Genomic DNA, 12,002 nt, shown 5'->3' with positions numbered 1-12,002 from the left:
TACAGCTTTACACAGAAACACAAAAAACCAAGATAGTTAGAACAATTCTAAATAATAAAAATGTCACGGAACTTATCACTATCCCCAACCTCAAATTGTACTGCAGAGATATAGTAATAAAAACATCATAGTACTGGCACAAAAACATATACATTGATTAATGAAATAGAATTTAAGACCCCAAAATAATTACAAATACCTATGGACATCTGAAATTTTATAAAGATACCAAAAATAAACACACACACACACACACAAGACATCATCTCTAACAAATACTTCTGGTCAGACTGGACTGCTGCACTTAGAATACAAATAAATCCATACTAGTCACTCTGACAAAGCTCAGCTCCAAATGTAACAAGACCTCAAAATAAGGCCAGAGACACTGAATCTGATAGATTCTCTTCTTATAATTTTCTCTAGTTGGGAATAGTCTTAAACTCATTGACACAGAAAAAGCACAACCTGGACAGAACACAACCCAGGCACTAAGAATAAAAATTAATAAATGGGATCTCAAGAAACTCAAAAGCTTCTGTGTGGAAAAGACAGCATCATTGGGACAAAGAATCAGGCTACCAAATGGGAAAATATTTTTACCAATTGTACATCTGATAGAAGGCTAATATTCAAAATCTATACAGAACTAAAAAAATTGAATTTCACATAATTCTGTTTATAGACTATTCTGCTTCATCTCACATGATAAAACAAAAATAGCCAAGAAACACAGAAATACAACATCCTTAGTCATCAGGGAAATGTAAATGAAATATGCTTTGAGAGTTCATCTTATAACATTCAAAATGGCCAAGATCAATAAAACAAATGACATCTCATTGTAGAGAGGTTGTAGAGAAAGGAGAATTCTCATCCATTGCTTATGGATTGCAAACTCAAGTAGCCACTATGGAAATCAATGTGGTGTTTCCTCAGGAAACAGGGCATTGATCTGCCTCAGATATAGCCACACCACTCTTGCACATAACCTAAAGAATGCTTCATTGAGCACAGAAAAATGTGCTCAAACATATTCATTGATGCTCTATTCAAAATAGACAAAAATTGGAAATTAATTATATGTATATGTATATATATAATCAAAACTATGGTACATTTACATAATGACATGTTACTCAGCTGTTAAATTTGCAGGTAAATTATAGAGCTAGAATAAACTATCCTGAGTGATATAACCCAGTTTCAGAAAGTTAAATATGTGTACATATTTACTTATATGAGGATATTAAATATTGAGTCATTGATAAGCAACCTATAATTTGTATAACCACAGAGGTTAGGTATAGAGTAGGGACTTGGGGAAGACATAGCTCTCTCTATTAAGGGGAAACAGCTTAGATAGTGTGGTTGGATGGAGTGGGCTGCAATAGGAGGATACAATAGGTAGGGTGAAAGAATAGGGAGTCAAAGAAGGGAATACAGGGAGGGACAGATAGAACTAAGAATCACTGGAGAGGTCATATGAAAATCTAATATAGTATAAACTTTACATAATATATACTTATAAGTAGCAGATCCAAATAAAATCTTCAAATAACAATTCCCCAACTTGACATCTCTTGTAACCAAATAAAGCTTCCAGTACTGAGAACAGGTTACAACTAATCAAGTCATTAGCCAAAGGGGTCTGATAGGTCCCCAGACAATGTAGGGTATTATCAAGGCTACCACTTGCTGTCTACAGAGGGATGGTAAGACCCTATTGCTAAAGACAAGACCTTTACAACTCGCTGAACACAGAGAATTTGATTTGGTGCCTAACTAGAGCCTTCAACTCTATAGGCCAATGCACATGGTACTGGAAAGTGCTCTGCAAACTACCAGAGGAGATAGGTTAAGACCAGTGCAGCTACAAACCCTGCAATCTGCAATAGTGACTTTGCCTGCAAATAAGCAAGCTAGTACAATAATGGCACAAAAGCTGTGGGAGTAACCAATCACTTCTGATTAATTTAAGGTCCACTTCTTGAGATGGACCCATGCCTCATACTTCTGGATGACCAAACAGCTGCTACTAGATAAGCTGTAAATCTAGGAGACAACCAGATATTAATATCCTGTTAAAGGAACCTAACAATACAATGATTCCTAAAGACATTACACTATACTCGTAGATCAGTATCATGTTTAATAATCCTTAGAGAAGCTCACTCCTACAGAAGATGGGAAAAATAAAGATCCACAAACATAATTGTAGAGAGGGAGAGACCTTGAAACACTCAGTCCTAAATGGGATGTCGCCAATACATCCCTCCCCTCAGGGCTCAGGGAACTCTGAGAAGAAGGGGCAGAAAAATCTTAAGAGCCAAAGGAAATATAGAATAGAAAGGAAAGTCAGCCCTCTAAACATAGCCCAACTGATGCACATTTAAACTCATAGGGACTGTGATATAATTAAAGGGCTTGCACTAATCTGTACCAGATGGTATCTGTGGTGGTATGAATGAAAATAACCCCCAAAATCCACAATTAGGAAGTATGTCATTGTTGGAGTAGGTGTGGTCTTGGAGGAAGTGTGTCACTAATGAGATAGGCTTTGGGTTCTCATATGTGCTTGAGTTATGCCCCATGAGACAGACCACTTTTTGTTGCCTGTGTGGCAAGATGTCAGAATTGTTAGCACCTTCTCTAGCACCAGGTCTGTTTACTTCCTTCCATGACAATAATGGACTAAATCTCAGAACTGTATGAGAGCAACCAAAATTAAATATTTTCCTTTGAAAGAGTTTCCATCATCATGGTCTCTCTTCACAGCAATAGAAACCCTAAGAGATTATCCTAGTGCTGAGAGAAGTGAACTCATACCCACATCTCTACCTACAAGCTAGTACCAGTTGATAATTACTTTGAAGTGAAAAATTACTTTTCTGCAAGGGAGTCTCCTTGGAGAAACAAACTACTCTTAAGCATAGGCCCCATGCCCAAAATAGACGGTCAACAAAAAATGAACTCAATGCTACCTTTGGGGAATTTTTTTGTCTCAGTGTTGTGTTGGGCATCTTTTTTAATCTTACAGATTCTTTGCAGATATATTATGGCTTCCAGTTTTGTGCCTTTATGGTAGGCCTGTGTGTATGAACATCTTTTCTCTACACCTGTTTTTCTAATACTTTTTCTTTGGTTTGTTTTTTCCTATGCCTATCTGTTTGCCTTTAATTTTATTTTTTCTATTTTATTATCTTAATATTATTCTTTAGATGCCTGTTTGGTTTCCAATGAGAGACAAAAAGAGTGTGGACCCAAATGTGAGAGGAGGTGTGGAGGAAATAGGGATAGTTGGAGGAAGGAAATTTTAATTAGACTACATTGTTTGAAAAACGTCAATTTTCAATAAAAGAGAAAGTCTTTAAAAATTGGCAAACCTGCCTGGACCAGAACATAATTTTACAAATTGGACATTTTATGTTTTTACGCTAAATGAACTAGTAGTAATAGTGTTTATTTGGGCAACTATGCCAATATGGGCAGTAATCTATAGCTAAAGATTATATCTCATAATACTGACAAACGCATATATATGTATATGCACAGAAACAGTAATTCAGAGAAATAAAGATAACAAAAACTAGTTATAACTAAATACAAAAATAAAGAAATGCAAAAATTTCCAATGTTTTGATTTTAAAAATTTTCTTGGAGCTGGGTGTTGGTGGCACACACCTTTAATCCCAGAACTCGGGAGGCAGAGGCAGGCAGATCTCTGTGCGTTCCAGGCCAGCCTGGCCTCCAGAGCAAGTGCCAGGATAGCCTCCAAAGCTACACAGAGAAACCCTGTCTTGAAAAACAAACCAAAAAAATTGTCTTGGAGACATGGAACATGGTAAAAATAAAGTCACAGATTTCTTCTGACTGATGGAATTTTCTCATTTGTGTATATTATATTTCACTTTTATGCATAAGTGCTGCTGTAAGAGACTTCTGGAAACTCTAAACATCTCTAGTTGGGGACTCTGTAGACATTCCAGAGGAAATATTTGGTATTAGTATGCAGTGGTATTTTACAGCTTTCAAAATCTACATGAAGCATACAATTCAATCAGGATTTTTGCAAGTCAAGGACCTTGTCAGGAATGTTTTGTACTCTTGGTTTCCTGCTGGGCGAGGATTTCTATCTCAGTGAACACAAAAGAAGTTTAATTATTTTGGATCACTTTCTAGAAGAAATATATATTTGTTTAGAATTTCAATGGGTAGGGCAGAAGTATTTATTAGCTCAATTTAAAATATTGGGAGCAGAAGAATTATTTTGAAATGCTGTCAGAAATAAAAAATAATTAAAGGATACAAAGTTTACTTTGTATAACTTCTAGAGGCAACTTCCATTTCTTTAAAAACTCCTTTTTTTGTTAATGTGCATGTTTATTTTAACAATTAGTAATTTCCCTGCTAAATAGGCAGATACAAAGAAAGAGTTAAATAATGGAACTTTTCTGAAATTCCGCTGAATAATTCTTAGGATGTCTATGGTTATAGCATTAGCATTCATGGTAGCTCAATGAACAACAGGGAAATAATTTTGATTGTTTACCTTAGTTCTATTTAAATTATTTTTATTCTGAACTACTTGAATTTTTCCTTGAAATTTAAAACATTTGGCTGTTTCTCAAGATGTTGTTCCGCTATGTAGCTCAGACTGGACTCAAACTGACAGCATTGTCCTAAGCCCCAGATCACTTTCATGTTGACAAACTTCTAAACACTCTATCTTCCTGTCGAAATTTCTCCCAGATTATGCCTACTGTTTCCATACTTTACCAAAATGACAGTCTGAGAAGTTCCAGGACCACATCTCAGGCATCATTCACAGGAAAGTTATGGCTACAGTTGAATCAGCCATGAAATAAAATGTTCACCTTGTAAAACTGAGAACCTACCTAGAGGATGTGAACAAGGATTCCTGAAAAGAAGCTGAATGTTGTTAAAACTACTGTTATATGGAAAGGATTTTAATGGATTTAAGGCCTGCTCCATCAATTGGAATCCACAAGTGACACTGTAAATGAGGCCAAGAACTGGAAGCTAGATAGGTCATGGGCTGTAAAAGAAGAGCTTCTCCTTTTGTTCTGCTAAATTGATACGGGCATAAAATGAGTCCTAATGACATATTGTTATATTCAAAAAAATCAACCCTCATCCATAGAAGCTTCCTCTGAAGTACTGGCATTTAACACAAAACCCTACAAATGGTCAACATGAAGAGAACAAGAGCTTCAGAATGCTCATCTCTAAATGGGATGTCTATATCATGACTCTCCCCCTCAGGACCCAGAGATCTGTATGTAAGATAGAGCAGAAAGACTGTAAGAACCAGAGTGGTGGATGATTCCAGGGAATGTGTTTCCCAGATATAGTAAGTAGTACGGAGGCACATATGAACTCCAAAATAAAATAATCTTATTACTTTAAAATGAACCAGGGATTTTATAGTCCATTTTCAAGGAAATATGCTTTCTGCTATAGGAGAGTACTTATAGCACACGTGGCATGCAGAAGATATGCAGCAACTTAATCCATACAAAACCTCCACATAGAAGAGTGTTCCAGCACTAACTGAGGAGGAATTACCATTTGGTAACTACTGGGAGGGGAAAAAGTTTTCTTTAGTGGAATGGCAACTTTTGCTACATTTTCTTCTCAGGCAATGAGGGGGCACAAAAGCAATGTCTACTCCTTCTCTTTAAGTCTGAACAAAAAACAGTTCCATCAACATTCAATCTGTATAACAAAGGAATTGGTTCTTCCTGTGGTTTCCTTACAGAATATAGGTGAGGAGCCACAGGATGTGAACACTCTCCTTTTTGTAGCAAGCTACACCTGAAAAGTCTGGTGCAGAAAGGATAATGGCTTCTCTGTTGCTGTGTAGATGGATCTCCACTCTGTTCTTTCCTGGTGTTTAATGTTGTAGCCCCTCTCACAGGTCACAGTCAGAGATGATAGGATGTAGGAAACAGCTAGATACTCAGGTGAGAATATAATGCTATTTTCTGGTCCTCTATACTGCAGTGTAAACCATAAATAAAACCAAATGGGATGATACTTTTAAAGGGGTCACAATTGAACTACCCCAGGAAGACAGTTACTTGGATCAGAAGAAAATCACTCACAACACATTTGGACAAATCTTGCATATGGACCATACCCCAGGGCAGGTCTCATGAAGTCCAGGAGTAGTTGGCCAACATATACTGGACTCCTTGTTTCTTCTTTATAGAGAAAGAAAAAGAGAGAGGGGACATGAAGTTGGGTGGGTAGGAAGGTCTGATATGGGAAGTAGAGAAAAGATAAATATGATCAATATACAATATTCTCAAAGAATAAATAAAACATTATTTTTGAAGTTTGTGATTTGAAGCATGTTTTTGATCATGTTAACGATTCACACTGTCTATATATGTCTTCATGATGACACATTGCTTTATTCAATGCAGATTTTCTTCCAGTAAAACAAAGCTCATGATCCAATTTCCTCAAGAGTCTCTTGTCAGCTCTTTGCACCTGTTCCACAATATAATTTCCACTTGCACATTTGTTAAAGTGGTTGAACAATCACAGATCAAGAATGAGCTGAAGTTATCAAAGCCAAGACTGAAGACCAGATATTTAGGCAGGATGGGGTTGACATAGTATGTGAAGCTACTGATGAAGCTACTAGATGGCTAGTGATGAACAGCAAAGAATTTAGCAAGTTCAGTTATTTTTAGTCAGTACAAGTGTTAGTTCTAACATTAGAACAGAACAGCAAAATAAGGCATAGGATTAAGAAGTCTAGAAACCTAATAATATCAAAATCCATATTATGTTATAATGCTATGGTTAGGGTTGGCAAAATTTTTCCTGTAAGAGTCAGGCATGAAATGTTTCATGGTATGAAGTGTTGGTAAAAGCTACTCAGTTCTGTAGGTCTGAGACAAAGTCAGCCCAGGTAGCAAGTGGCAAGTGAATGAATGCACATGGCAAGTTCCAATGAAACTTTGTGACAATGAGATTTAAATTTCATGTAATTTTCTCATGTGCCAAAATATCTTTCTTTTGCAATTTTTTACTACTTCAAAAGGTAAATTCTATTCTTAGTTGATGGGCCATAAGCAGATGGTGGGCCAGATTTTTTCTTCAACCTGTTCTTAACAGCCATTATAATACTATACACAGTCAAATAAGGCACTTTTGAAATATGAGTTTGTAAAATGCTAACAAATGCTAGTGGGTGATTTTTTTATATTTTCAATGTTGCTTTATTCCTATGGATCATGTACTGAGATTCAAACTAGATCAGCAGCATTTATACGGAGACTTAATTTAACAAACTGATTGAGCAGCTATAATTGGCACATGTATGGCTTGTGGAATTCATTTGTTACAGCTATATCATTTGCACATATTCTGCATCTTTAAAACAAAAACTTTCTCTTATAATTATATTTGTATTTGTTATAAGTATGGTATTGAAATATAAGAGGAGTTTATCCAAAATGAATTCATTAACAGATTTATAATACATTTAGGCAAAATATGTAGTAATGGTTCAGTCATAAACACAATCATTAGTTCATGAATCTTAAAATTTTTCTCTAAGGTTGTATTTATATTTTTCTTTATTAAGAAATAAAGTGTTAATTAATAATTTTTCTAATATTTCATACTACTCTGTCCTTTAGAAAGGACAGAGTATTCAATTACTCATTCTCCTGTAGGTTTTTATGTAATAACAAAGGAAAACTCAATTCCTGTCTGTCTTAGACATATTCTGAATGTAGAACATGCTAATCTTTTATTTCTGGAGAAATATTTCACCAATATTTATACATTAATATAAAATTATGACAAAAAGAAAAACTAAACATTCAAAAAGATGAAGATCAAGATATTTTAATGTCATAATGAAGTAAAAAATAATTTTATGAATATTTCCAGTGCTGACATATTTTAATCATATGCCTGTTCAATACAACTTCAATATTTTGAAAGATCTTAGTATGCTTATTAAAAAGCAAGTTGCTCATTCATCTACTTATTAAATCACTAAATATTTATTGAGTTAAAACATACAAGACAATATGTTCTACTTGAGTATTCATGGTTACAAATGATACATCTCCTCTGTGCCTATCTATTGTTAGAGATATTTATTAACCATGCACATATTTTTAATTCATACAGAGAAAAAATAATAAAAGTTGTCTGTTAAATAGTAGGTCTATTCTGATATGGGAGGACTTGTGATATGAAAGCCAAGACAACAAAATGAAGAAATGAAGGTCAAGGCCAGAACTCTCTAGGCACAGTCAATCAAGGGCCTGAATGTCATTTTGTTATATACTAAAGGGCAAGGAGAGTGTCAAAGCTCAGGCCATAGTCAGGGGTTGGGCATGATCATACCAATGTAAAGGGATTTTTGAAGAGTGAGTCTTCAAACTAGGAAATATAGGATAATCGTGTCTTCATTAATTAATTAAATTAGAAATTAATTAAGAAATTTTGTCAAGAAATAGTCCCGGCTGGACTGGAACTTGCAACATTTCTGTGTCAGTTTTCTGAGGTCAAGGTTCACAGATGTGTACTTCCAAGCACATATGAATAAGAAACTTGGCTCTTTGGGTCACCTTTCAATCTGCTTTAATCTATCCATTTCTTATTTATTTATTTATTTATTTATTGTTTTGTTTTTTGTTTTTCGAGTCAGGGTTTCTCTGTGTAGCTTTGGAGGCTATCCTGGCACTTGCTCTGGAGACCAGGCTGGCCTTGAACTCACAGAGATCCACCTGCCTCTGCCTTCCAAGTGCTGGGATTAAAGGTGTGCGTCACCAATGCCCGGCCTTTTAATTTTTTTTATTAGTTCAAATTAGGAACAAGCTTGCTTCACATGTCAATCTCTTCTCCCTCTCCCTCTCCCTCCCCTGCATCACCTCTACCCCCAATTACCCAAGACCGAATCCACCATCCACTTCCCAGGCAGGGTAGGGCCCTTGACAGGGGCTGCCAAAAGTCCACCATATCATCCTAGGCCAGGCCTAGGCCCTCCCCCATGTGTCCAGGTCAAGAGTGCATCCCTTCACGTGGGATGGGCTCTCAAAGTCCCTTCTTACACCAGGGAAAATATTAATCCACTACCAGGGTACTCCTAGATTGCTGAAGCCTCTTAATTGACATCCATGTTCAGGGGTGTGGATCAGTCCTATACAGGCCTCTCAGATAACAGTCTGCAGTCCATGTGATCCCACTTGTACAGGCCAGCTGTTTCTGTGAGTTTCACCAGACTGGTACCGACCCCTTTGATCTTCATTCCTCCGTCTCTGCAACTAAGTTCCAAGTTCAGTTCAGTGTATATCTGTTGGTATCTGCCTCTGCTTCCATCAGCCACTGGATGAGGGCTCTAGGATGGTATAAAAAGTAGTCATCAGTCTCATTTTAGGGGAAGGGCATTTAGGTTATCCTCTCCACCATTGCCTAAATTGTCAGTTCATGTCATCCTTGTAGGTCTCTGGAAATCTCCCTAGTGCCAGATCTCTCCTAGGCTCTATAATGGCTCCCTCTAATATGGTATCGCTCATACTGCTCTCCTCTATTCTTCCCCCAACCAAATATTTCTGCTCCTCCATTTCCTCCTCTCCTCTCCTCTTCTGCTCCTCAAATTCTGGCGGCTCCCTCTCCCCACCCTCATGCTCCAAATTAGCCCAGGAGTTCATGCCCCTTCCCATTCCTGAGGTACATGCATTTCTCCTGTAGAGTCCATTGTGTTTCCTAGTTTTTTTGGTGAAGAGGATTGTAGGCTGGTAATCCTTTGCTCTATGTCTAAAATTCATATATAAGTGAGTACATACCATGTTTATCTTTTTGTGATTGGGTAACCTCACTCAGGGTGGTTTCTTCTAGTTCTATCCTTTTGCCTGCGAATTTCAAGATTCCATTGCTTTTTTCTGCTGAGTAGTACTCTATTGTATAAGTGTACCATATTTTCTCTATCCATTCTTCGGTTGAGGGGCATCTAGGTTGCTTCCAGGTTCTGACTATTACAAACAATGCTGCTATGAACATGGTTGAACACATGTCCTTGTAGAATGGCCGTACATTATTTGGGTATAAGCCCAAGAGAGGAATTGCTGAATCTTGAGGTAGACTGATTCCCATTTTTTTGAGCAACCACCATACTGATTTTCAAAGTGGTCTTACAAGTTTGCACTCCCACCAGCAATGGAGGAGTGTTCTTTTTCTCCACATCCTCTCCAGCATAGACTGTCATTGGTGTTTTTGATTTTAGCCATTCTGGATGGTGTAAGTAAGATGGTGTCTCAGAATTGTTTTGAGTTGAATTTCTCTGATGGCCAAGGATTTTGAACACTTTCTTAAGTGTCTTTCAGTCATTACAAATTCCTCTGTTGAGAATTCTCTATTTAGTTCTGCACCCCACTTTTTAATTTCATTGTTTGGTGTTTTGGTGGCTAGCTTCTTGAGATCCTTGTATATTTTGGAAATCAGCCCTCTGTCAGATGTGGAGTGGTGAAGATCTTTTCCCATTCTGTGGGCTGTCGATTTGTCTTACTGACTGTGTCCTTTGCCTTACTGAGAAGATTCTCAGTTTCAGGAGGTCCCATTTATTAGTTAGAGATCTCAATGTCTGTGCTACTGGTGTAATGTTCAGGAAGCAGTCTCTTGTGCCAATTCATTCAAGGGTATCTCCCGCTTTCTCTTCTAGAAGTTTCAGTGTGGCTGGAATTATGTTGAGATCTTTGATGCATTTGCACTTAAATTTTGTGCATGGTGACAAATATGGATCTATCTCTAATCTTCTGCATGTCCGAATCCAGTTGTGCCAGTACCATTTGTTAAGATGCTATATTTTACATTGCATAGATTTATCATCTTTGCCAAGAATACGGTGTTTGTAGGTGTGTGAGTTAATATCAGGGTTTCAATTTGATTCCATCGGTCTATCCGTCTTTTTTTTTTTTTTTTTTTTTTTTTTTTTTTTTTTTTTTGCCAATACCAAGCTGCTTTCAGAACTATGGCTCTATAGTAGAACTTGAAGTCAGGGATGGTGATGCCTCCAGAAGATCTTTTATTGTAAAGAGTTGTTTTGGCTATCCTAGGTTTTTTATTTTTCCATATCAAGTTGAGTATTTTTCTTTCAAGGTCTGTGAAAAACTGTGTTGGGATTTTGATGGGGATTGCATTGAATCTGTAGATTACTTTTGGCAAGATTGCAATATTTACTATGTTGATACTACTTATCCACGAGCGTGGGAAATCTTTCCATCGATTGGTATCTTTTTTACCTTCTTTCTTTAAACACTCAAAGTTCTTAGTATAGAGGACTTTCACTTTTTTCTTAGTGTTACCCCAAGATATTTTATGTTGATTGTCGATATTGTGAAGTATGATGTTTCTCTGATCTCTTTCTCATTGGATTTATCATCTGTATATTGTAGGTCTACTGATATTTGAGTTAATTTTGTATCCTGCTACTTTGCTGAAGGTGTTTATCAGCTGTAGGAGTTCCCTGGTAGAGGTTTTTTGGGTCACTTATGTAGACTATCATATCATCTGCATATAGCGAAAGTTTGACTTCTTCCTTTCCAATTTGTATCCCTTTGATCTCCTTTTCTTGTCTTATTGCTGTTATTGTTTTCTTTAAAAAGAAGAAAAGAGGAATGCTGAGACATGAGACATAAGACTATAAGTTTATTATAAGGCCCGGCAGAATGGGGAGACTAAGAAGAGGAACAGGGTAAATGGCTGACAGCCATGCCAGTCGCCATAGAGAGACAGAGTGAGAGCATAGGTGGGAGACAGAGTAGAGTGGGGGAACAGAGAGCACAGAGAGCATAAAGGGGCAGGGACTTATCTTTTAAAGGGGTCCTCTGCACCTGCGTGCAGACTTAGTTCCCATGGGACCTTGGGCTGACCAGGGTACTGCCTGTTCCACCAGGTAACAGGGGCAGGCCAGCATAATGCCTGAACTTTTCAATTGCTCTAGGTAGAAT

This window comes from Cricetulus griseus, chromosome 2 (genome assembly GCF_003668045.3).
Source record: "Cricetulus griseus strain 17A/GY chromosome 2, alternate assembly CriGri-PICRH-1.0, whole genome shotgun sequence".
Taxonomy (NCBI): Eukaryota; Metazoa; Chordata; class Mammalia; order Rodentia; family Cricetidae; genus Cricetulus; species Cricetulus griseus.
This window is presented reverse-complemented; position numbering follows the sequence as displayed.